The 25,283-nt window shown below is 41.8% G+C and overlaps 1 long non-coding RNA gene across 1 annotated transcript; it reads left to right on the forward strand.

Moving 5' to 3' along the window:
* The first annotated feature begins 307 nt into the window (after positions 1-307).
* On the forward strand, positions 308-24,519 carry LOC120717664. The gene is made up of 3 exons (XR_005692245.1): positions 308-705; positions 1,883-2,062; positions 23,548-24,519. It is a non-coding gene; the product is annotated as an uncharacterized LOC120717664 (long non-coding RNA).
* The last annotated feature ends 764 nt before the right edge of the window (positions 24,520-25,283 follow it).

Raw genomic sequence — 25,283 nt, forward strand, 5'->3', positions numbered from 1 at the left:
GCCATTAAAACAACATATGTTTACGTTCAAGCGGCTAAAGCTTTTCAGAAGCTATTATTTTAGAGTCTAATCAGGGCAGACGTCAGCGTGGATGGATGGGTTTTTGTTTGCGCATGTATGAGAATGATGGTTACATAACCTTTTGTTATGTTTTTATTTTTATTTTGTTTGAGCCAGTAAAGGGGAACTTTTGGGGTTACAAAAGATTGTTTTTTGCAAAAATGACCAAAGTTCTTAGTTAATATACTGTATGACTACAGTAAACAGTTTTCTAATAAATGTATTTTCTAAATCATGATTTTAAAGAGCTAGATAATACAGCATGAGTTTATTTTAAGACATTTTAGGCAATAAAGCACGATAAAGTGCATGGCTACCATGTGATTAAAGCTGGTATTCTCAGAAAGAGATATTAGAGCAGTATATTAGGTAGAGATGCGCTGATCAATTGGCCTGGAACTGGAATCGGCTGATCAGTGACCGGCCGGCCCCATTAATTTCGTGAACATGCAACATTTATGCAAAGTGATGCTGACTCATAGCCACATGCTAACATGCCATCAGCGTAGAAGATCTATACTGTGAGTGAAGACCCAAAGTTCACCAGAGTAAACCTCAAGTGGACCACCACGAAAATGTTCACAACAGCAAACCGAAAAAGACATCTCCCAGCTGACCATGGATATTTTAAAGAAGCTAACAAAGGTAAAGTAGCTAAAGCTAAAGCTAGCAGTTAGCAGCAAAGAATGAAAGCAGTTATGAGGAAAATTCCAGTGATGAGTGAAAAAACAGAAAAGGTTTGTTGACAGTTAAAGTTATAAACATACTAGAAAATTATGTAAGTAACTGATTGTATTTGTTATGTTACATAAATCTACTGAATCTGCACTTGTTTGATATGGTAAAATATAGTAGCTAAAGGTGCGCGTGCAGGAAGTCATTTTGAGTTAATTGTTTCTTCCCAATAAAAAAGAGTTCTTGGAGCTTAGGAGAAATTGTAAAGTCTATGATCATTTCTTTTTCATGACAAAAATATATTTTGCAATGAATAAAAGTAGATTTTTACTTACATATGCTATTAGCTATAGTTTTTAGAATTAAAATCACTATCAGCAGGTCACACTTGGAAAATGCCAGAAACTGAAATCAGAAAAGAATATTGCAAATCAGTTCATCTCTAATATGAGGGCATTTTTAATTCATTATCACTACATATGATTTGAGATGCCATTACTAGGAAGCGCGTGAACACGGATGGGACCTACAACATCATGTCCCCAGATCCCATCAGCAATAATAGGAGTGATTGGAGTGTTTGGAAGTGGTGTGGGATACTTACTGCCTGGTAAAGGAATCAAGGAGTCACTGCACTGAAATGAATTCCTTTCCCCAAACCCCAGATTTTTGTTTCTTCCTATGCCAACTGAGATTACTGCATGAGGGTATTTCCCCCTGCATCAGCCCCCCCAGTGAAAGAAATTGCATTGACCTCTTCTATCTATTGCTTCCATATGCGAGCAGTTATCTCTCTTGCAAATGGAAATGAGACCCAAAATTGCAACAAATGGGGCCATGCCACTGAATGCAGATGTTCTCTGCTCCTCGCCCAGAGTACACATGCCCGATCAAATTAACTTTAACCCCTCTGCCGACAGAACAGACAGCTCTTTTACAAACTCTCCACTCCAGCAATTTGTTTTGAGTCGAAGCCCAGGGAACAACTGTATGTCCGCATGAGGTAAATAAGAAGTGATAGTATCAAACACCTGGATTCAGTGTTACCCCACTGGAGGGGCCCAGGCTTCTAAGTCTTCCCCTTCCTATGCAAGGGCCATGTTGGCCTCCTGGTCACTTTCCTCTCATTGCATTTTTCTCTACGCAGGCTGTGAGGAAAATTTTGACTGAGAACACCTGCTTGTGGGGTGATTCTAGGAGGTCGAGGCTGAGGAGCTACAGCGATGGAGGGATGAAAGAACCACGAGAGAGGGGTTGAGGGGGAAGACCGCGAGAGGCTAACAGGTGCTTCCTCTATGGGACTCTGGGAAAGAAGACGACTGGTAATGTATGTAAATGAGAGCAGACTTTGCGTGCCCATATCCCTTCATGAAGTCCCTCTGTCTTTCTCTCTCTCTACTCCCCCGCCTTCTGAATAATAAGAAAGTCCTATAAAAGTGGCCTCACAGATAATTTACCAAATTGGTTAAATGTTGCTGAGAGCCTGGAGTGTTAATATGCTTCCATTCAGAGCAGGCAGAGGTCATCGGAGTCACTGGTTACCAGGAACCAGACAGAAACACAACAGCACTCTGATGATCCCATCCCACACAATGCCCTTTAGGGTTGTTCTGTAATGACCAGCATGTCTGAGCACATTTACCGCAACATACATCTACACCGGGATATGAACTGTGTTTTGTTTACCCACACATACACACTTTTGGAATGACCTACTATTGTTGATGGCTGTGTTCTTTATCTTTGGGTCATTTTGTGTGTGTTTTTCTTGCATTCATTCATTCATATACGTATAATTCTATAGAAAACAAATTTTTATTTTCTTTTGTGCCTGCCACCATCTGCTCCCCTTCAGGGACAATGATTATGGCTAATGAGTGTTTCCAAGCCCAGTCCCTCATCTATCTCAACAGACCCAAAACACAGAACATGTCCCTGCTACTTCTCCACACATAGCCCCCTTTTGCCTCCACACATCCATCTCTCTTCCTCGCCCTCTCACACACAGCAGCAGCAGCAGCATCACGGCAGCTAAATCCATCCCATCATTTATAAGGCTGTCAGCTTAAAACACACACATATTACATATATGTAGAAGGCATGCCGAACTGGAACATACAGGTGCTAACTTATTTAGCCGGGTCTGTTCCTGGTCCAGGCTAATGAGGAGCAGGTGAGTGGCTGTTGCTTTAATCAAGTGGAGAGTGGGCCGCGCACAGATTTGCAGCTTGTTGAAAGGCCAGTCGTACACATGGGCTTCATTATGGGGTTAGGGGAAAATCAGTCAGGGACAATTGTTTTCCCACTCCTGCTGCTAAAGCGAAATACTTTTCTGTCTTTAAGTCTCATGCACACACAGACGACTCTGCACAGAAGATGATAGTTTCCAACTCGCCTGCACTGGAGAAGAAGTAAATCCAGTGTCTTCCCCAAGGGCCTAATACAGGCACGAGTCAGTGACTCATCAGCGAGGATAGGGTATTATCAGCTTTGTTAGATGTTGCTAAAGTCAAGTTAAGCATAATATGCAAAGAAAAAAGATGCTTTTTTCAGTTATATGCATAAGTAAAGTCCTGATGTGTGGTCGTCTGAACTCAAAATATAATTCATGAGTAAATGTAGGTAGCATTACAGTAGACAGTAACAGCTCTGCAAAGATGTTAATTTTCTGCAAAATGTTTAGGCTGATTTATAGCACGAGGCAGGGGCTTCAAACAAACCACAAAGAGGACTGGCTAAAAGGAATTAACGCACACATCTGCAAATGCTGCATCTTGTTAGAGTTGGGTGATTAAACAGTCGTTAAAGCTGCTCCGATCGATGCATTCTCAACAAAAGAATTGCAGTTGTTTCAGCATAACACAATAATATCCACCACGCGTACAATAAAAGGAAACTAAATGACTGAAAATGTCTGAATTTGGTAACTTCTTCTGAATACAGTTGCGCTTAGAAGCAAAAAAAAAAAATCCAGTGATAATAGAGCCGTATATTATACATACACTATAAGGTGTGTTTTGTTGAAGCTGGTTTAGCTAGCATGTAGGTAACACAATATTTTACTTGTTCCTTCACCTGGAGGAAGGTGCGCAACTTCCTTTCTGCTCTCTGACACCAACTGTAAATAAAGCTGAACAAGAAGTTTCCTTTTTTTCATGATTTCTTTGTGTTTCTGGAGAGCACGCCGGACAGATGAGCGTCAGACCTGTCTGTGCGGCTCAGGTCATCACCAAAGTCATCAAAGTGGAATGGTGGTGGCTCTGGCTAAAAGGAAATTTATGTCAAAACATATATCTAAAGTGACTCCGTGACAAATTCTGCAAGTAGATTTGTCACACTATGAATCAAGATTATAGTGTCTAAACAAAAGGGAAAATATATATATGTTGGTGGGCCACAAAGAGCCCTTTGTGATTTATGGATCACTGGGGAGGTATAAAAGCACATTCACACAAATTATTCTTACAATTCAGACAAATGAGCAAATAACTCTATGTTAGTCTTGATGGGAATATATGACTGTTTTAAGGAGCTACAACACGGAGCCCCCACATTTCTAGTTTAAATGGAGTGACTCTCAAGAATTATGATGTTAAAAGGTCTAGCATGGAACTGAGGAGGCCTGTGTTTAAAAAGTTAACATCTGCATTTGATGAATGAAGGTACGAAACTGTTATAAATATGTCGCGGCTGGAAGTAAACAGTTACTTTAGTATTTGACAAATTAAGATTTGATTTGCAAATTTATTTTTAGATTTATTAGATGAGTTTCCTGGTTATGTTGCCACAGGAAATACACGTATAAATTGAGAAATTCTGCTTTAATTTGAGGTCTAATTTTTAAAAAGTTGCTGTGTCAAATTGTTTCTGAAGCGCATCTTTTTTTTACTGACTTTAGTTGAATATAAAATATAGTCACTGAGTTTATTTTTTTCAGACAAAATACAGAAAATATAAATAAAACCCACAGAGGTAAACTCCAGCCTTCTCGTTCTTTTTTTTCCTCGTGCTGGTTCCTTAAAGATTTCCCATCATCCCAGCTCCCACACACTTAGCAAGGCCACAGAGCTTATACCCAAAGCTTCTTCTCATGCAAACCGCATAATTTTTTTCTGTTTACCTTAACAAACTTAACTTCACATTCAGTGTTTTTACGTCTTTAATATTCACAAGAGGGACGTGTTAGGCAGAGTTGGCTTTCTGAGTCTAAACTTTAATGACTACCTAGTACTTAAAAATCATATGCTTTCTTCTGCACTTGAACTTCCTCGGGTGAATTTAAAGGAAGAGCGTGTGTGTGTGTCTAAAGGTGCGTGTGTGCGTGCGCGTTTGGGGCCGCGTTAAGCTCGACGATCGTGGCATCGCTGAAAAATTAAACTCGACCCAGCGCCGCATCTGCAAGACTTCTAGTGAACTTCGGAAGGTCATCTCCAAGTAAGCGCAAGGCCTGGCTTTGCATAAAACTCACCGGCTGATCTGTGACAAAGCTGCTTAATGTGTCACTCCGCTGACAGCCTCCCATCAGTCCTCATCAAGTCCAGCCGTGTCAAAAGTGTCAGCTGGAGTCTCTCACCATGCACTGACACCCCTGCCATATGAAAGCAGGTGACAGGAGGAGTTACTGTCATTGAGGAGGGGCTGTGAACTCTCATCAACCCCTCTGTCTGCTGTTACCACTGCGCAAAGACGCGATGACGAGAAGCGCTTTTGGGACAGTCACTGGCGCTGAGCACGGGGCAACTGGGAGCATTTTTGTTTTTTCTAGCAGAAGTCTCTCCTTGGAGACAGGTGGCTGTTACAGCCTGCACCTGCAGGGTTGCTCTGGGCAGGCACGGCGATGTGAAAAGAACTTCTCTTCAACCTTTGACCCCTGACCCTAACATTGCACGAGAAAGTAAAACAGGGGTAGCAGAAAATGATGAAGATTTGAAGTGGGAAGCGGGAAAACGAAGGAAAAGTAGCAGTTAAACTGATTCTCGTGAGCTGTGTTGGGAGAAATTTGATACCTGTGTGACGCTTGGGCTTTTTTTTGTGAAAGGGGTCGTGCTTTGCGTGGATTTATTCTTGTTTCATTGCACTCAAGGGAGAATTACTTGCAAAACGAAATGGTATATATTTATGCTGCTAACATCCAGCTTAACATCATCATCATCTTAGATTGAGCTGAATGACAAGGAGTTGAACCGAACTCTGATTGTGACTCTCGGTTGCCGGTAGGTGCAGCTGTAGTTCAAGCCAGCAAAAAAAGAGACGCCAGTCCGGGGGCTGGTGGTGAAGGGGAGGAAGAGGGGATAATGTATGGTCTGACTTAAATTAGAGCTAATTGAGGGATGATATTAACAGACCATGAAATTTTTTGGAGAGCCGTTTTGGAGCTAAACCCTTTGTACCATAAAGGAACTGAACCACTTGGCAACAGACATGTTAAGGGGGACACTGGGAAACATTTTCCCTGGTATCCCATCGAAGCTGATCAGCTTTCCAAGTACTGAGAGAGAAAACAGACGCTGTTTGATTAGTCAGAATAAGAATCCAACAGATGCTCGGTTGCAGAGGAGAGCAAATGAATCTTGACTGGAGGAAACTCCCGCAATTGTTTCTTATCACATTTTGTTCCATCTACTGTTGTATCATAGTGATTGTTTAGCTTCACGCTGTGGATGAACAAAGATGTTGGAAGGTCTTGGTGCATGTCAGGTGGAGTTCTTTGAGCTCCTTAGAGTAGGAAGTTTCACCAGCGGGGTCTGCTAGTCATATGAGCTGCTCTACTTCCTGTGGCTACAACCATGTTTCCTGTTTGGCTGTTGGCCCTCTTTGCACAGTCCTGCGTGATGTATAACGGACCGAGTAGCAGAGTGTCTGTTCATGCTTCTACACTTGTGTGTGTCCGCCTGCCCGGCAGACCATAAAGCTGTCTCAGCTTAAGCAGTGATTAATACGCCCATCACTTTCTAAATGCTGCCTGCCTGTTCTCCGGCCTCGGCCTCCACAGAGTAGACCAATGTTTGCCTTTCCCAAAGCACCCTCCCTTTACGACAGCGCGGGGTCAGAGGGAGAAAAGAAGCATTCTTTAATTTGATAATTAGTCTGTGGACTCTTTGGGGTGAAAGAAAAGGATTGGCCTCATTAGCTGTAATTGTCTAATTGCCTTTCATCTAAATAGTCCCTAATTTTCACTTCATGGATTATACAAATACCATAAATGCACCTCTGTGTTATTTGTTTATCTTGCAAGTCACCTCACTGCAAAAAAAGCAAATTCTGCTGTCAGAGCCTGCTCCAGTGAGAGATGAGTGTGTTTAAATAGAGGGACGGGTGGAATGATTGAGAAATAGACTGAAGGGGTACAATCAAACAGTTGATCTGCCGGTGGAGTTGCTAAGCAGGAAAAAGCAAAGCACTGGTCCTGTGGGTCTGTTATTTTTCTTCTTTGAGTAATACAGTAAGATGAGACTCAATGAAACAAAGTCCATCGTATTTATTTTATCACAACTAGTTTTAATCATTTCAATTTTTTAACTCCACGGAGCGAAATGGGCATAAATGTTGCTTTCTGTTTTGTTAGTTTTAGGATAAGATGATGGTTTGAGTCAAAACACACCCTTTTAAATGCATGTAGGAAAGCCCCATTTTATAAGTACGGGACTTTGTTCATTCTGAAGGTAACAGCATGTGTGTTACATGCACATACGCCTCTATATTAGCCCTCTAAATATTTGATGTATCTTAGGTAAGTGCGTGTTAGCAGCTGTATCGTTAACTTTTATCTGTTTCGATATACCAAGCTTGTTTCTTTATTGAAGAACTTGTTATGCTGTCCTGTGGACAAATGACAGGACAAATGACAGGATGTTGCTGGAGAAATATTCAGTGTATCCATCTTGGGTTTGTAGAGAAAGACGTTGAACTTCTTTATAAAACCAGGGGAGCTGTCTTTTAGTTACAGCCTACTGTATGTATGTAATTCTCAAATACATATTTGAGCATTTTCAATGGTTTTCATTTCCATTAGTGAGCTTGAAGAGATTCGCACATAATAAACAAAAAACAGTAAAAAGTGCTAACAACTGTGGCGGCTAATACTGTAGGTTTTGTGGTACCAATTCTCAATAACAAAAGAAGAGGGTTGACAAAGACCAACATGTGCCGTATACTCACTGTGCATCGTTTCAGGTACTTCGGTTGGTTCTGGAGGTAGAGTTGGTTGTTTAACAGACAAAGGTCAGTGGTTGGATGTGTGCAATTAGGGCTTAGGTATAGGGGGGAAAGTTAAAAATTGTAGTAAGAAAGCACTTTGAGTGCCGTTCCATGCATGATACAGTGTGCCTCACAGAAATCTAAGCAGTTTCAGTAGAAGGAACAAAAAGGGGTTATCTTAGCTTGTGCATCAAATTGATTCCTTTATTATGATTACTTAAAGAAATGTTTGAAAAATAAGATGCCAGCTAATTTTGCCAACATCTAATTGACATCAAGATGTGAGGATTTCAAAAATCATTTAAAAAGTATTTTAAATGAAAAACTGCCTGCTGTTAGATTCTGTGTAGGTGACAAAGATGCTGCTTTAGCTAATGCATCTAATGCATTTTCTTCTAAGTTTTAAATGAAACAGCTGTAAACTTGAACTTTTCAAAAAGGATAAGAAAGGAGTGAGTTTATGGCTTCTGACTGTGTGTTCAGGCTGCTGGGGGTGGGGGAAGGCTCTCATGCATTAACGCAGACATAAGCATGTCTACAGTACACTCAAGAGTCCCACCTCCTTGCGTGTTACGCCCACGGGAGGCATCATCACTCTCAGAAGGAAACAGGCCAGTAAGTGAGCAGTCTTTCCTTCACTCACACCCCCGCCTCCTTTCCCCCAAAACAGAAAACACACTTATCTATGCTGGGGCCACCTGCCAGCGCCAGCTTGTCCTTTGTGTAGATATCTGTATAAGCCTGCGATTCTGTTACCCTGCTCCCCAGAGGGTTCAGGCTCTGCTGCAGCCAAGCTCCCCTGTGGCTGGATGCTTGAACAGTAAGACACTCGCGCAGGTCAATCACAGGTGGAAGTACACCACTTGTTATCTGTGCATTTAGAGCTTAAATCCCTGAACACGTTCAGGCCAGCTCATCTTGCACTAGCTCATTGCCGAGGTCAACTTCTCAACAAAGACTGGATCAGATGTTGTGCACGAAGTGTGTAAACAGGTTTGTGGTTTAAATTGAAGTATCATCTCCCTCTTTGCTTTCTCTTACATTTAAACATCCTTATATTTTATAGGCATTCAACATCTGGTTTGGGATGTGGGTCAGGGTCATGGGGTGTGCTGCAGCGGCGTGTTAATCAACTCGCTTTAATTATTATTTGAATTAAGGTATCATACAATGTAATTAATCCTCCTAAAAAATGGTAGAACTTGAATCCATTAAATTCTCTTTCCCAAAATTGCTAGTGATCATGCATTAAGGTTATGTAAGCTAAGCTAGCAAGGTTAAATGCTTCATATCAAAGCAAATATAAAAATAAAAAACAGCAGCGGTGAGACTGAGTCTGAAGTTTACGCCTGCTCTTTTTGAAACACTGCTGTTTCAGAGGCCTGAACTTAGCTCCATCAGTGAACCTGAACTCATTTAACTTTGGTAACTGTTACCTAACGGTATATTTGAGAAGCTGGAGAGAAAATGTTGGCCGAATGGGTAGAGTAGCTTGACATTAAGCAGAAACATGACATTTCTCTGCCAGTATTCTGTGTATCTGAGTTAAGTTACACACTTGAGGTCTATATGCCTAAAATAATATGTTTTGGGATCTGAGTCATGCAAAAAAAGAAAAAGAAAAAAATGTGCCAGGCATGCTGGGATCTCGCTAGTGGTTATGTGCTGCTGGGCTATTCTGTGATGTTGCGGTTAATTGTGTTAACACGGTTGTTCCAGCGACTGTAAACGAACATACTCATACAGTAGTATAGATACACAGATGGAGGCAAACATGATCTTAGGTTTAATCCTCCAGACCAACTGTCAAATGTAATTGTAGGAAAGTATTTGGAGGACGGCTCTTTTTCCTTACATCAATTGAAATTATATAATCATAGGTCTCCAGCAGGAGTATATACGTAAGAAGTTTAATGACTTTTGCATGTCTGAATTAAGGAGCTCTCAGCCTCAGAGGTCTGAATTGGAATTACAGCCCATCTACTGAACAGGGCAGCAGGGATAGAGATGATTGCACCCCGGGATCATCCATTAGTGCTGTCATCTGAATTCACAGTGGGACCACAGTGCAGAGAACTGCTATGCCTGGACCAGTTCATTTAGCAGCACACAGCATTTACAGCAGCAGCAGTCTATCGGCAGGTCAGATGTTGCTCTGAGCAGCACAGCCCCAACTTTCTGATGAGGCATCTGTTACTTTTCTGATTGAAGCACTTTACTTCTCCCAGCACTGATGCCACTGCAGCTTTTTCTGTCCCTTTTGGTTGTTCCTTGTGGTCATCATCGCTTAGCACTATTTCTGTAATTTGTTATAATTACATTAATTATAATAACAGTGGCTCAGGAGGTCTTCCGCTAATTGGAGGGTCAGTGATTCAGTCCTCTGCTGTAATGCACTTTAAGTGGTCAATAAGACTTGAAAAAGTCAGTCCATTTACCAGGAGATCATATCTGTTTCATTTAAAATGAGTCCGTTGTAATGACGACCCACTTAGACAGACACCTGCAGGCAGGAGAGAACACAGTGGAGATTCTATATATAGCAAATATATTTCAACTCCAAATTACTCCTTAAAAACAAGTGTTTGCTCGCTTGCTCTCAACAACACTTTAAGATGACATGGCACTGTCTGTAAATCTTTTGCTCATGTCATTTTTGTCCCTGTTTAAAATTTTAATACCTTCCTAGAAACACAGTGAGAGCTAAAATAAAGTTATTACAATGACAGTTTTATGTCAGTATATCATACATGGCATATCCGTCAATAGATTTAAATCTTGTATATTTGATCATAAAATTGAAATGAGAGCGCCACATCTAAGGGATTGGACACCATGGCGTCTGCCTTTGACTGCCACCCAGTCCACAAAGCATCAGAACCCCAAGCCTCCTCCTGCAGGTGATGGCCCCACAGGAACAAATCAACCCTGTGGTACATGACAGCGGATCGTATCAGGAGTTTGGTTATTCAGGATTGGCTTATTGTAGAGTTGCTGCTCTCCCACATCAGAGGGAGCCAGTTAACATGGTTCAGGGATCTAACTACAGTGCCCACTGGAAGCCTCCTAAGCAAAGGTGCTTAACATACGCACATCTTATCTTGGACACTATGGAGACAGAGATAGATGGATGTTAGTGGTGGGAATGTCAAGACACAGCATGATAGAATATTATCACAATACTTCATGCATGATACAATATTAGTGCAATTTGTAATTTTGTAATATGCTGATTATCATAATAACAAGTGCAAACTGCAAATTATGTCCTCAAAGTGAAACTTTGTCGATATATGTTTTATATCTGTAATATCTGTAAGATGAATTTATCTCACTTCAGTTATTATTTTTGCTGCAAAATGAGATCGTCTGAGTCTGCCGGCTGACAGCCTACAATTAAATGGGGTCAATTAACTATGATAAACTGTTGAAAATCATATCATATCTGTTGCTGTCTACAAGGACAGAAATGTATATTTAACTATTACATTTCCTGTTCTGTAGAAATGTAACCAGAATACATCCAGTCGAGTCGAGTCTCATGCAACATGTAATCTGTCTGCATTTATAGATTACCGAGCAATTACTTGCAAACCTTCAACAATGTTCAATTTAAGAAAAATATTAACATAACAATAAATTTAATGTACAACACAAGCTCTGTGTGTGTGTAATTTTGGCTTTCTTTTAATGAAATGCTCATTAGAATTATTGGTATATCTCCAATTATTCACTGATAGAGGACAAATGCAGTATTTTACTGCATGTCCTATATATAAAAGAATCCTCGTAGTTTGAGTCCAGGCTCTATGTTCTGTGTCATTTTACATGTGCCATTTTCTTGTACTCTACATATTGCCAAAAAGCTCCACAAGCTGCATTTTTTGTCAATGAATATCATTCCTTTGTCGGCTAATGAGCAGTAAGCTGCTTGGCCTACTAACGAGGTTCTAGTGGCTGTTGACTTGAATAACAACATGTTAGTTACTGAGTGGAGAGAAGAACAAAGAATTTCTCCTCGTTACTGCTGGCGCCTGATTGTTCTCAGGCTTTCTCTGAAGACAGCTCCTAATATCATCTCATAATCTGCCATCTTCTCCTCCAGATGCCCCCGCCGCCACTCGCTTTCATGTCCGACTGTCGTTCAAAGCCTAATCATTAATGTGATTTATTTCTCCCTGTGTATTATTTTGTTCCTCTAATTTGTTTGGGTTTTTCAGCAGTGGTGTAAATCAGAATCAAAGCGATTGCCACTGTTTTTCTCTGTCACCTCTGTTAATGGCCTGTCTGCTGGAGGTTTGCTCTGAAAAGAAGCAGACCTGCTGTCTGCCTAAATCACCTTTCCATCCTCTCCCCTCATCATAAACACAAAGAGCCCATTGGCCACTGGTGAGAGCACCTTCCCGGTCCGACCTCTGGCTATAAATTACCAGCTCTGTGCAAATTCAGAGCCAAAAAGTGAACAAAATACAGCTATTAATCTTCATTAAGTTGGCGAAAGTTTTGATACCAAAGATATTACAGCTCGACACTTTTACCTTGAATACAGTTTGACACTTTTTTAAAGATATAAATGGGAACAACATCTCAGACACGTATCCCAGAGATGAGGCGACTGGAAGAAACAATAGAGGGAGGGATGATTGTCATCTGTCCATCATGCATGGAAGGCATGCAGATTCTCAGACATTATGATGTGTAATGTGATTGGACAGTGCTGTGACAGCGAGCTGTAACCTTCAGCTTCCTGCCTACTCCAAACCCACCTTGCAGGGTTCTAGAAGGGATGTCAATGGTACTGATCAATGGGGGCATTGGCACTCATCATGTCAAATCCACTCTATGTCCGTTTCCCGTCTCTTTTGTCATCGGGCACGTGCTTTTCTTCCTCTAGTCAATCACTCTGAAATATGAACCGAGCTGCGCGGATGTCAGAGAACCAAGTGGTGATACTGCATAAATTCACCTTCATTTTTCAGCTTACATGTAGTTTTAAAGCTACTGTTGTAAAGCTACTGTTTTCTTATCGTCTCAAAGCGCTCCACAGACTTATACGCACAGCCATAAGGCTAGTAAACACACACAAATACAGCCAGGAGAGAATTATTGGTGGAGGCACATAGCCACAGCAGCCCTAAATGAGAATTTCACCAAACAAACACAATCAGGACCCTATTGCATTTCTCTTTCATGATGCTGAAAGGAAATGCAAACGAGATTAGATAACACAAAGGCCACAAGGCTCATTTCTCTCCTGTGTCTGGAGATGGCTAAATGCTGTAATAACCCTCTCCGCTCAGCTCCTCAGGCCAAGTCCCCCTTTTGTTGAACCCAAACCAACTGCATTAATGTAATGGTAAGTTTTTTTCCCTCCTTTTTTAGCACTCCTTTCCTCCATATCCAGCCCTGTTTCCCTTGGACTTTAAATTAACTGAGCGCCAACCACTCTAGCTTTAAGTGGGCATGGCATTATTTTGAACTGTGTGATCAGAGAGAGATCTGTATGTCTGCCAGGGGTTTTGATTCATGGTACAGTCTTGGCAGTTAGAACAATTGGAGGAGCCTGAACAGGATCTAATGGATAAGTCTGGACTGAGAACGGCCAGCTCAGAGCTGCTTGCTGGTTCGCAGCAGCAGCGGCGATAAATGGCAGTTATACAGCTTGCCTTAATCAGATTGGAGCAATCACCCTGGAAAAGTTTCCCATATGTCGTCGGAGCTGAGGAAAGTCGGCGGGAGTGGGATGAAGCAAAAACGAAAGGGAGAGAAGGAGAGAAAGAGAGAAAGCAGGAGTGGGTCAACTTAGCAAAGGCTGATAAAACAGAACGAGAAAAGAAAAGCAAGAGGCCGAAATGGAGAAAAAGAAGTGCCAGGGTTAGAGCCAGGCCACAGGCCACAGGGAGGTTAGTGTGTCTGGCTACAATTAGCCAGTCACAAGACAGATTAAGATGATGCTTCGGGGAGCTATTGGTCCTCAGTCATTAGTGATTATTCAGTCAGAAATTACTGACTCTGAAAGTAACGTGTGGCTGCATCTGGTAGTTTACTAACACATGTTTCCTTCCTGCAGCAGCGGCCTTTCAGCGAGATCCAAATCTGAAAATACTTCTTGCAGGAAGTGCTTTGGAAGACATGCTAATTGTGGTTTTGATTTGGTCCCTTTTCAGATGGAAATATTGATATCTTAAAATGAAGTGTGACATCAGTGACACTTTTGAAAATTACCACAAGCGTGCACATAAAGCTCTTGCTTTGTGGCACCGACTGCACCCCCCCCCCCCCCCCCCCCACTTTGCCAAACGCCACATCGAGAACGCTGATTATCAAACACATAGCAGCAGCCTGTGTTAATGTGGGTGTCCTTAGGAAATCTTATTAACTCTGAGGTCTTTATGAGCTGTGGGTGCTATCGTTTAATTAAATAAGCAGCATGTTTTTAAACTCACAAAGAAGAATTTTTGTTTTCTATTTCCTTTGCTTTCAACAATCCCTGATAATTAAAACCCCGTAAGTGTTTCATAACTGAGAGCTCATTTAATGCCCAACACTTGCTCTCTTTCTCTGCTTAAGTGCCTACGGAGAGGGAAATCTAGCCAAAATAAGATTGCTGCATACCTAGGCTTGTGCTGTCCTTAGATGTGTCCTGATGTTAGTGAAATGGCCAAAGTTAACTTTAAGTCAAAGCATAATAACTCCCAGATTATATTAATATCCATGTGTGTTATGACGAACTCACACACAGAGTAAAGAAAGCACTTTCATACACATCCATATCTCTGCTGCGCTAACTTTTGTCATCTCCTCTGTGAGCCACTGTGTATTTATTTGTTATTGCAGCTGATGCGTAATGTGGTGAATAAACACAGCATCTGCATCTTGGCACAGTATGCAAGGTACCTTCAAAGCCTCAAACATGCTGTATCCAGAGACTGCACGCACAAGACTGTACTCACACATGCGTGTACACAAATGGGTCCAAAAGGCACACATTTTGTAAGCTGCTGCAGAGTTGAATGGAAGTGCTAGTTCTGATGATTTTACTATAAACATAACTGTAATAATTGGCGATGATCATGCGGTTTGCAAGACGCGCGCGTGTGCCCACAGCTCGCCGGAGCTCCGCTCAACATCTAAAGGACTCAGCCGGCTCTAACTTGCAGCTCCAGATGTGGCTTCGGCTCTCAACCCCTGGATGGTCTCCCACACCTGATTTATATCTCACTCTCAGAGACAAGCACATGTGAGCACACCCACACGCAGTGCATGCACAAACAATTATACACACATGTAAGCGTATGTGCGCACACGCGCGCATGCACGAGCTCTCCCACTCACAAGCATTCGCAAATAAAATCAAGAAATCAATGTAACCTGTAATTTTTACAGGCTTGATTTGAGTGTGTGTGACAGGCCAAATCCAATAGCTGCAGCGGGGCTGACAGGCCTGACACGAGTCTTGCCTTGCCGGCCCCTCAATTATGCATGGCCCAATGTTTCCCCGGATCTTAATTGAATCACACTGTCTCAAACTTGTTATTTCTAATTTGTTGCATTTGATTTCTGACATCGGCGCTGCCGTGTCATGAATTATGCAAACCGGAGGACCTTTAATTGTGAGTGTTATTAAAACAAAACTAATTGCAGATGATTCAAATGTGACTGGGAAGCGAGATGTTGGGGGCTTACTCTGACATGATTTCGCTACTTCTGCCAAATAATGATTAGGTCTCACAGCTGTCTGAGCTGTTGTTGTTTTGTGGTTGTGACTGCAACCTTTGGGTGTCGGATGGTTTAATAGAGGGGTATGATGCGGCCTGTTGGTGGGATACATAGGGGCTCTTTAGTGATTTGATGCACGGCGATGACACGCGCTCATCTGACAGCACGCGTGCGGATTCTCACACGCACAACTCCCACAGTATTGGAGAAAGCAAAATGGGTATAACTCATCATCATAGTCTTATCATCCAACTTATCTCACTTTTATTGATTATGGTTGATGCATTTTGATTAGTTCTCTTTCCAGAAATTGTTTGACTCGCCCCTAAATACACAGAAAATTGCTTTCAATATTGCCATCTTTGAGGCTGACGATATACAGGCACTGACATAAAATGAGAACTCCTTGGAATTCATTCGGTTTAAGTGTATTGTCAGGCAAAAGCAATAAGGCATTTTGATTAAATAATGAAAGTGCAATGGAGAGAGCCCCATAAAAGTGGAATCAGTCAATATAATGTATGCCTGTAACATTTCAAAATGATTACCAAACATTGAGGACACTGAGTTTTTAAACTGAGGAACTGAAAACTTAAAATGTTACAAAGCTCTTTTTTCTTTAGACTTACTTTTTTTTTCTTCTTTATGTAACTAAAAGCAGCAAGGCAGAACATGATTACAAAATAAGATAGTGTGTAAAATAATTGTGCAATTAAACCAACAAAGTCAAAACATGAACGTGGAAGGTTGTAAGCGGTAAAATGAACCCTCCTGTTCTATTCATAAGAGATTTAACAATTGAATCGTGCCTTCAGGGCAACAGCTCAGCACCTGACTGTAAGGTAGGGATCCTCACGGCTGTGTTCCATACGGGACGTTGGAGATGTCTGGAAGTCATTTCCACATGTGAGAAGGGGGTGGGGGTGTGAGGGAGGGCACACTTTAGTTTCATGAATGTTCAATCAATTCAATAGGACAGCTTAACTTTCTCTTTCCCTCGCATAGCACATTTATAGGCCCACAGGCATTCACAGGCAACATTCAAAGGCTGACTGTGCCTCATACAAAAGCTGGGTAATTTCACCTTTTGGGGTGGGGGGCAACAGCTGAAGCCTGTAGGAAAGGGAGCAAAATAAAGGAAACAAAGCTAGTTTGAAAAGGGAACTGAAACAAGGATAATCTGTAACATTTTGTGGGTTTGATATATGACATAAGGAGTCCAAGACATGTTAGCAGCAATTGTCCATGACAGTTGTGTACACAAATTCGTGGTTCGCATAGGATGGCTATGGTGGCTGTCTGTTTTTTCCTGTAGCGCCAAAGGAAGGTTATGTTTTTTGGTTCTTGAGTAAAATATTTGAAATGCTAGGTTATGAGCATTCAAGGTGTCCATGAGATGTTGCTTTTGAGTGCTAGTGGCATGCTAATATGTTAAGCCAAGATAATGACCATAGCTAATGATGCTCCTTTTGACTGTTAATGGTATGCTAACATGCTAAGCCAACACACTAGCCATTGCCAATGATGTTCCTTTTGATTGCTAATTGCATGCTAACATGCTAAGCCAAGATGCTGGCCATAGCTAATAACGTTGCTTTTGAATGCCAGTGGCATGCTAACATGCTAAGCCAACACACTGGCCATAGCTAACACTAACAGCTTCATCTTTGGATATAATTATTAATTTATATGTTTTAATTTTATTTTATTTTGCTCAAAATGTTTCCTATAGTTGCATATACATTCCAGCCTGATAGCTTCCATTGGGAAAGGACTGTTGAGACAATGCAACGTCAGGCTCAGACTAATGCTATCGAGCACTGAACATTTGGTAAAATTCTCTACTCTGAGCTAACACAATCTTCTATAACCAGCCCAGGTCCACGAGAAGAGGCAGGGAATATATACATTGCCTTGAACTCCCAAACCCTACCTGTCAGATGCTTGTGTCTCAGCCAGGACGTAAAAAGGTTTTATTCTCATTATGTATGCATGCTAAGGAGTGGGTGACGTGACCTGCCAATTCAAAAAGTCTATCTTTGCATAAAAGTCTATGTCAATAGGGTGCCTCGATGGTTGGGTTCTGTCTAAATGATAAAGTAGCTAAGTATATTTTGCCCATGCCTCCAGGATGGCTGCAGAATCTTGTCTGTTGAGATGACAATTAGAGTCACTTTCCACCCGGGTTAGACCAGACAGGCCCTGTCAACCACCGGCAGAAAAGAATGGAAAGAGACAGAGAGTAATATGTGTACCACTCTGATTCTTCTTCACCTCGTGATCCTTGCACTGACCACCAAAAGGAGGGGAGGAGGCATAGACAGGGACGAAGGAGGCAAGTGGAGAAAAATAGAGGCAAATACATCTCAGCAGTTACTGTGGATCTATTTCTAGTTTTAAAATGGTTGTGAGCTGTCAGTGAGTCATTCTTATACTGTTCCGTTACCTTGTTTCTCATATCATCTTTCATGGACTCTCAATGTTCTCTGACCAATAAAAGTGTCAAAGTAACCATCTCTGAGATTGTAAAGACACATGATATATGATACACTGGGAGATTATTTGCTGGAGTTTGTACGAGGCTCACGGTGATGTACACTGTGTAAATGAAACATTCGTTGTACAAAGAAAAAAAACAAAATACTTTCCCCTGTTTTAATGCCATGCAATCCAGCCAACAATAGTGCACACGGCACGCAGCAATGATCTCAGATCAGCTTTTGAATCGGGCTCACACTCAGCCCCACTGTCTTCTTAACAAATCTAAAGTAGTGCAGGCTGTCAAACGTTTTGGCACAGCAGTGCAACTGTCAGGGTGGAGTGTGTATGAGATGTGCTGTATGCCTCTGTGTTGCAACTTCCCCCTGAAAGGATTAATAATTTACATGGGATTACTCTAAAATTCCACTATTTGCCACAAAACTATGTAACAGTGATTTGTTGAACTGTCATAATAGCACATCACTCAAAGTAAACAATCATCACCTCACCGAGAGGTGGAGGTAAATGTCTCTTTCTGAGAAAGTAAGACAGCGGAGGAGGGGAGGTTTTCCTTTCTCGTGGTTTCCCATCATGTGGTTCTCTTCTAGCTAGAGATGGTTGGGGTGGGGTGGAGGGTGGGGGGAAGAGAAAGCTGTAATTGCTGTCAGTCTCTCCTGAGCACAACCTTAAAGGAAGCTGCTTTTTCACAGTGAAAGGAGTTTGGGCTGTGTGGCTTCCCCTCCAGGCCTCTGGAGGATTTGGTGAGTCGCCCCCCCCTTCTTGTTTACCTCTCATTGTCAACAGCGGCACATAGCTTTGGATGCAGAGGAATCACAAGGCTAATAGCCTAAGACACTCAGAAACAGAGACGTGGGTAATTGGAACGATTATCCTCAACGTGCCAGCTATGATTTGGAGGGTTTTCAAGTGGTGAAAGTTTACCCTCTCTAAAATGTTGCACACAAATATCAAAACACAAAAGGCTTTTCCCCAAAATTTCAATGCACGGGTTTTGACACGTCTGTGTTTACTCCAGATGACTTGTCAACCACTTTGGCAGATGTGTATTCATCCAAGTTCCCCCACTTTTCCACTAACCTGACAGACTATATCATCCATTTATGTGCATTCAAAACATGCCCTGCAACCTCTTAGCTGCCCCGATCCCTTGATTCTAAGAGCAGTCGTGTTGACACTGGAGACTTATGGTAAATGCGTCTTTTTTACATGCATGTATTGTATTTGACTGAAAATATATTTTTAGATAGATGCACTTCTGTCTAACACACATGCATAAATGCATGTTTGTTAATGGCAAAGAGGACATTCCCATTCTCTCCCACCTTTTCTGGCAGACTTAATCCCTCCTTATTGGCAAACATTCGAATTTGTTTTAAGCGTTAGCCACAGAGGTCAAATCCCCCTCTTAGGGTGAAAAGCTGCAGGAAATTGCCTGCATTAGAGAGATGTATTGGTGTGAAAAGATCCCATGACATGCTGCTGAACAGGTCAGCTCAGTGAAATTTGTTCTCCCCCCTACATTCCTTTTCTCTTGCTTTCTGTCTGCAACAAGCAGAGAAGCAACAAGAAGTCAAATCCCTCTATTTATATGCCTTTATTCTTAAGGACATTTGGAGAATTCCTTAACTCTGCCTCATATCTGTAATTGTCTTTGTACTGGTCAGAGCACTTGGGGCGCTCTCCAAAAGACATGGTTCATGCTACCCATTTCCTGCAGACTTCACAGCATGCTCCTGCCAAAGTCCCTCATACCAAATGTGCAGCGCTGGTTACCTCTGTCATGTTTCTTGAGCTGCCTAAAAAATAATAATACAACAGTTTCTATGCATTTGAATACTTAACCAGAATCAGCTGTTTGATTTTGTGACACAGTAGTTTGCGAAGGTTAAGATATTTTGGAACAGAAAAATCCCACTTATGTGAAATTTGAAACAGCATATAGTTTCAAAGTGCTGCCAAAATAAGCCTAGCTGAGACTGTGATATGATTAGGAAAAGTTCTATTTGAATCAACTTTTTCTAAGCAGGGTCAAAATGAGGACTTTTACTACAGCATGTCAGCAAAAACACTGGCCCTAGAAAAAAATTCCTCCATCTTTTGCAAGGAATAAATAAATAAATAAATCAAACCCTTAGATGTTAATCAACACGTCTGAATTAGTTTTGAAAGTTAATGAGTTTTTAAGCAGCCTTTGGGACTTCCCGTCAATAAACTACAAACTCATTTTATTTTCTCTTTTAAATCCCCATAAAGAGAACTTCCCCTCCAATGCTGCGAAGCTTTACTTTGAAATGCCTTTACTTTGATAAGAAATAAATTAACACTTTGGAGAAAGGCAACAGCGGTAGCAGGATGCGATGGGCTCCTCTGCTTCTATTTGATACATATTCTAATTGCTGAAGTGCTGACCCCTACTAACCACCCCCCCCCCCCCCTCCCCGACGAGCAGCCAGAGAGATTTTGACCTTGTGGTGTGTGTGAATCGATGGGAAGTTGATAAAGCCAAGTTCATTGCTGCCTAACATAAAACAAAGCTGATTTGTTTACCTAGCTAAGCCCGCGCATGTCAATCCCATTACGGAATGATTTATAGACCAGCACCCAATGAAATTGTTTAAAGCAGATTAGGTAGAGCCAACGATCACCACTAATATGACAAGCTGATACGCTGTGACAGGTAACCAAGCAAACAAGTTCCTGAAATTCAGATTGAATTAGAATCCTAATAATCCTACAGGGAGCAGCAGATTTAATCAGGAGAGGAGAGGAGGAAGAAGGAGAGGGAAGGGAGGAAAGAGAAGGATGCTGGCTCTTCAGCGGCGTGGGGAAATGCCACCTCTTTTCTGATTTACTTGTCAGGAAGCATCACTCAGCGTGCGCGAGGGGAAGAGAGTGAGAAGAAAGCACAAGAGATTAGGAGCGGGAAAGCGGTCGCCATGCTAATATAAGGCCAATAATTTGAAAGTTGCTTTGATAAAGGAAATCATTTTCCTACAAACACCAACATTTCTTTTCTCTCTCTCTCTCTGACTTGCTGTGTATACGTCCATATATGTATACGCACGTCTGAGCCCGTGTTTCAGAAATTAATTCAGTTAAAAAAAAAATGTATTATAGTATCAAATCTCCCAGGAGAAAATATTTGTGTTTAGTGTTATACAATATACATGTGGTGTATTGCGTTACATGTGAATATGGCGCCACAAATAGAAATATTAATGTAATTTAATGTGCAAAGTCTCCACTAAGGATACAAGGAGGCGGTGTCCCTCTCAGCATGATAAAAGACTCCCCTAATGTTATGGATATTGTGTTCCAATAAAATCTTGTTTAAGGTCATAGTACAACTGGAACATCAAGTATTTAAAAGCAGAAAAGTAATCAGAGGATGTAGTTTAAAGCCCGCTAATATCTCCAAGAGTTTCTACATATTCATCATTTGTCTGTTCGCTCCCTGTTTTCCGCACATAGTGTCCTGTTTATTTGAAAATAATGAGAACAAAATGAGGAATAATACTTCTTTTCCTGGACACATTAAACGGATTGTATCTAAATTATGATATTAATGTTTAACTAAGGTGTATTGTTTGGACATTTGAATATGCATGATAATCATTACATTTTTGGGGACAGAAATTCTCCCCATCTTGCTGCACACACACATATCTATGTATATATTATGCATGTTTAATATATTTGGTTCTCACTGAACACAATTAAAAACTTTTGATAGATATTATCCTCAGAGTTGAATATTGGTCTCTGCAATGTAACCAAATTAATCGGCCGCATTTGTGCATCTCGTGGATGAATTTGTGTATTTTAATGCATGAACTGAGACGAGGAAAAATGGGTGAGGGGGGGAGAAATGTAGCTTAGTTCTGGATAAAACTAAAGACTTTTCATAGGTCGCAACATGTTTTGACAGTTGCCACAGCTCAACCTCTTTAGAGTGCTAAAGAAATATATTTCCTTTGTATGCACATATCGCAGGCCTAAACTTTCCTTTATAACCCTGCATATACAGCTGATTAAACAGCCTTCCATAAATGTCAGCAGTCTTTTTCCCTGTGATGCAGGGACATGGAGGGAGGGAGGATGAGGGATGAAGAGAAGACTGAAAGTTTTAGATGGGGGACCTAATTAGGGAGCATGCGGCCCAGTTCTCTCCCCACTCCTAATGAGGAGTTTGTTATGGCACGGGTGAGCGGCGTGTGTCACAGTGAGGCCGAAGTGGAAGACTATGGAGCGCGGCGCGACCGACGAGCGGATCCCCTGCGCAGTGTGTGTGCGATTCTACACCTGCAAATCCCCAACACATTGAAACCAGGCCTCGTTTGATGTGCTATTCTTTTCATGTTGAGAAACGGGAGGGACCGCGGAGCAGGGACCTAGTTGAAAAGAGGCAGGGGGGCTTGGGAGGAGTGCCGCGGTCTATTAGACGTTTTAATAATGTTAATTAATGAATAATAGGGTTTGTAATGAGCTACCGGCTGCTTTTTATTCATCTGATTATCTCACCAGCTCTCTAATTCTCTCTATGAGCACTGTCAAGGGAAAGCGGTGATCAAGTCGAACACAAACAGACACACGTACTTAATTTTGCACACGCACACACACAAAGTTGCACATGAACTGCAGGGTACACCGAGGTACAAAGATCCAAATATTGATAGCATCAACAGTGGTTCTGGTATCAGATTGATATTAGCCCAACAGATAATCGATACTTTGTTTCTACGTCTACTTTATTTGAAGCACATTTAACAAAGTTGACCCAAAGTACTTGAGAGACAGGCGCATTTACACTCCAACTTTCCAAAAAAATCCAGTTTCAAAAGACATGAAAAGCTGAAAGGTGTTTTTTGGTATTGTTGGTAGTATTAATTGTGGAAAGTAAAAATCACAGTGAATCACGGTGGTCATTAAAATGTGTTCAGACACACTGCAGACACACTACATAAGCTGCTTTATAAGTTAAAACTATGGTATTGGTATCGGCAACACCGGGCCTGTCCTTGCTTGGTATCTGAGCCATACGAAAACTTCCAGTCTCGCACGCCACTGGTGTGTGAAGCTCCAGACGGACCCCATATGCCCCCCAATACATTGTTCTTCATCTACACAGGAAATGAGTATTATTAGGCACCAATTAGACCAAGCGGTGATTTACACACTGAGCAGTACAGACATGCATTCATTCACGCAGACACACACATGATTTACAGCGCTTAAACAGGTGGGTCTGTCTTTTTCGTTATTATCTCTCCTCCCTGTGGTGTGAGCATCGTCCAAGTCCAGAGAGAAAAGGCTGAGGTTATCTCTCTCTCTCTCTATCCCTGAATCTTTAATCTTTCTCCTCTCCTCATGGTTGTCATCTGCTCTGCCCCTCAGATGAAGCAGCAGAGGCAAGGAGCAACCACTAGTGGGCCCCAGGAAGACGTCCTCACTCCTCTCGCCGTCTCACCACTGCATCAACCGAGTCGGACCCCCTCCTCCCCGTCCTTTGTCTCCTGCTGTCTCAACAGCACTCGCTGCGTGTTGGAAGGTGCAGAAGGGCCTGTTGCCAGAGAGACAATTCAATAAGAACACAATAGGCAGTGGTGAGTAATTAGAAAGAGTTTGAAAACACAGTCAGTATTTATTGATCCGCCTCTTCGTTTATTAGTTTAATGGTGAACGGCAGCTTCGCCACGTTACTCTTTTTTCTGTCTTAATGAATGGCTGAGAAAACAAAAGATAAGTTGAGTTTTCAAAAATTCTGCGAAGAATTGAATTCATGAAAAAAAGGCTTCTGATAATAAAAGTTAAACACTGACATGCGTCAAAAAAAGAAAAAAAAAACGTATGCTATACCCACACCTGGAGCTCCTGACATTTTCCCTGCTAGCCCAATTCCAAGCCATTTCCACCCCATCTCCCTTCACTTTCTATTGATTTGAAAATCAATAGTGGCTCCAGCAGAGCTGTCTGTGTGAAATAGTGTTACACAGAACCTGCTTCTTTCTCTCTCTTTTTTGGAGAAAGAATTTCAAACTTCAACCAGGGGCCAGATCTCCACACTTCAAGCTACATAATGAGGGGAATAAATTAATGAGGTCAGTCTGGCAACATTATGTAGCGGTGACTAAGAAAAGAAATCAAGTGCAGACTGAAAGCAATCACGGAGCTCTTCCCTCAAACCAGAAAGATTCCCAAAGCTGGCTCCATCTGTTTGCTCGGTAGTTGTAATGAAGTTATCAGTGGGCGTTGGACTTCTATAAACCTTCATCCAGGACTGTAAAGATTCTCATTACACCCGTCCTCATTGTCAGGAGGAACACAAAGTCAGCCAACATTGTTCCTGTCCTTTCTTCCTCTGCAACCCTTTCCCTCTCTCCTCTTTCTGGGAGCAGGAGAACAAAAGACAGCCTGGCTCCCAATCAGTGCCTCGTGAAGGGGGGGATCCCACTCAGGTCTTAATCAGTGCTCTGCTTAATAGAGCAACACTTCCCAAATATTATTAACCTCATCTGTCTGTATTAGGCCCTAATGGCCTCCCTCTCTGTATTGTCTTTGCAGCAGCTGGTAATGTACATATATATTAATCCACTCTCTCTTCTCCTTTGCTGAGAGATTGCGCAGCGCTCTCAGAACAAACGGTGCCCTTCAGAGAGCGAGGCAGACACAGGTTAGGAAGCCACTAATTAAATGTCAGACTTGACAGATTAAAATTATGAAATTTAAAATCTGCAAGTGGCTCTTTGTCATTGTCAAATTAAGGGCTGCACTGTGTGATGAAGGGGAAGGGGACGGTGCGCTCTAATGGATTGAAAGAGAATGTGCTTTAGCAGCAAGCAGCTCTCAGTGAATAAAGATTTGCCGCTCCTGCCTTAGGTAGAACGCCCGCGCGTTCAATTCCTCCCATATTCTCCTAAGTCTGGAGGTTGAGAGGTCACTCCAGCACTGCCAAGCCCATCCTGACCACCCCATTTAGATGTTTCATTCCTCTGGCAACACAAAAATCTGGCCACGAACCCGGCGTTCCAGGAAAGCTATTCCACCTTTGGCTTTCTGTAGGCTGTAGGCTATCTCTACTTTAGGTGCAATGTAAGGAGATGACAGCAGGAATTGTTTTCTCCTCCAAGAGA

This window comes from Simochromis diagramma, unplaced genomic scaffold, assembly GCF_900408965.1.
Source record: "Simochromis diagramma unplaced genomic scaffold, fSimDia1.1 OVJJ01000501.1, whole genome shotgun sequence".
Lineage (NCBI taxonomy): Eukaryota > Metazoa > Chordata > Actinopteri > Cichliformes > Cichlidae > Simochromis > Simochromis diagramma.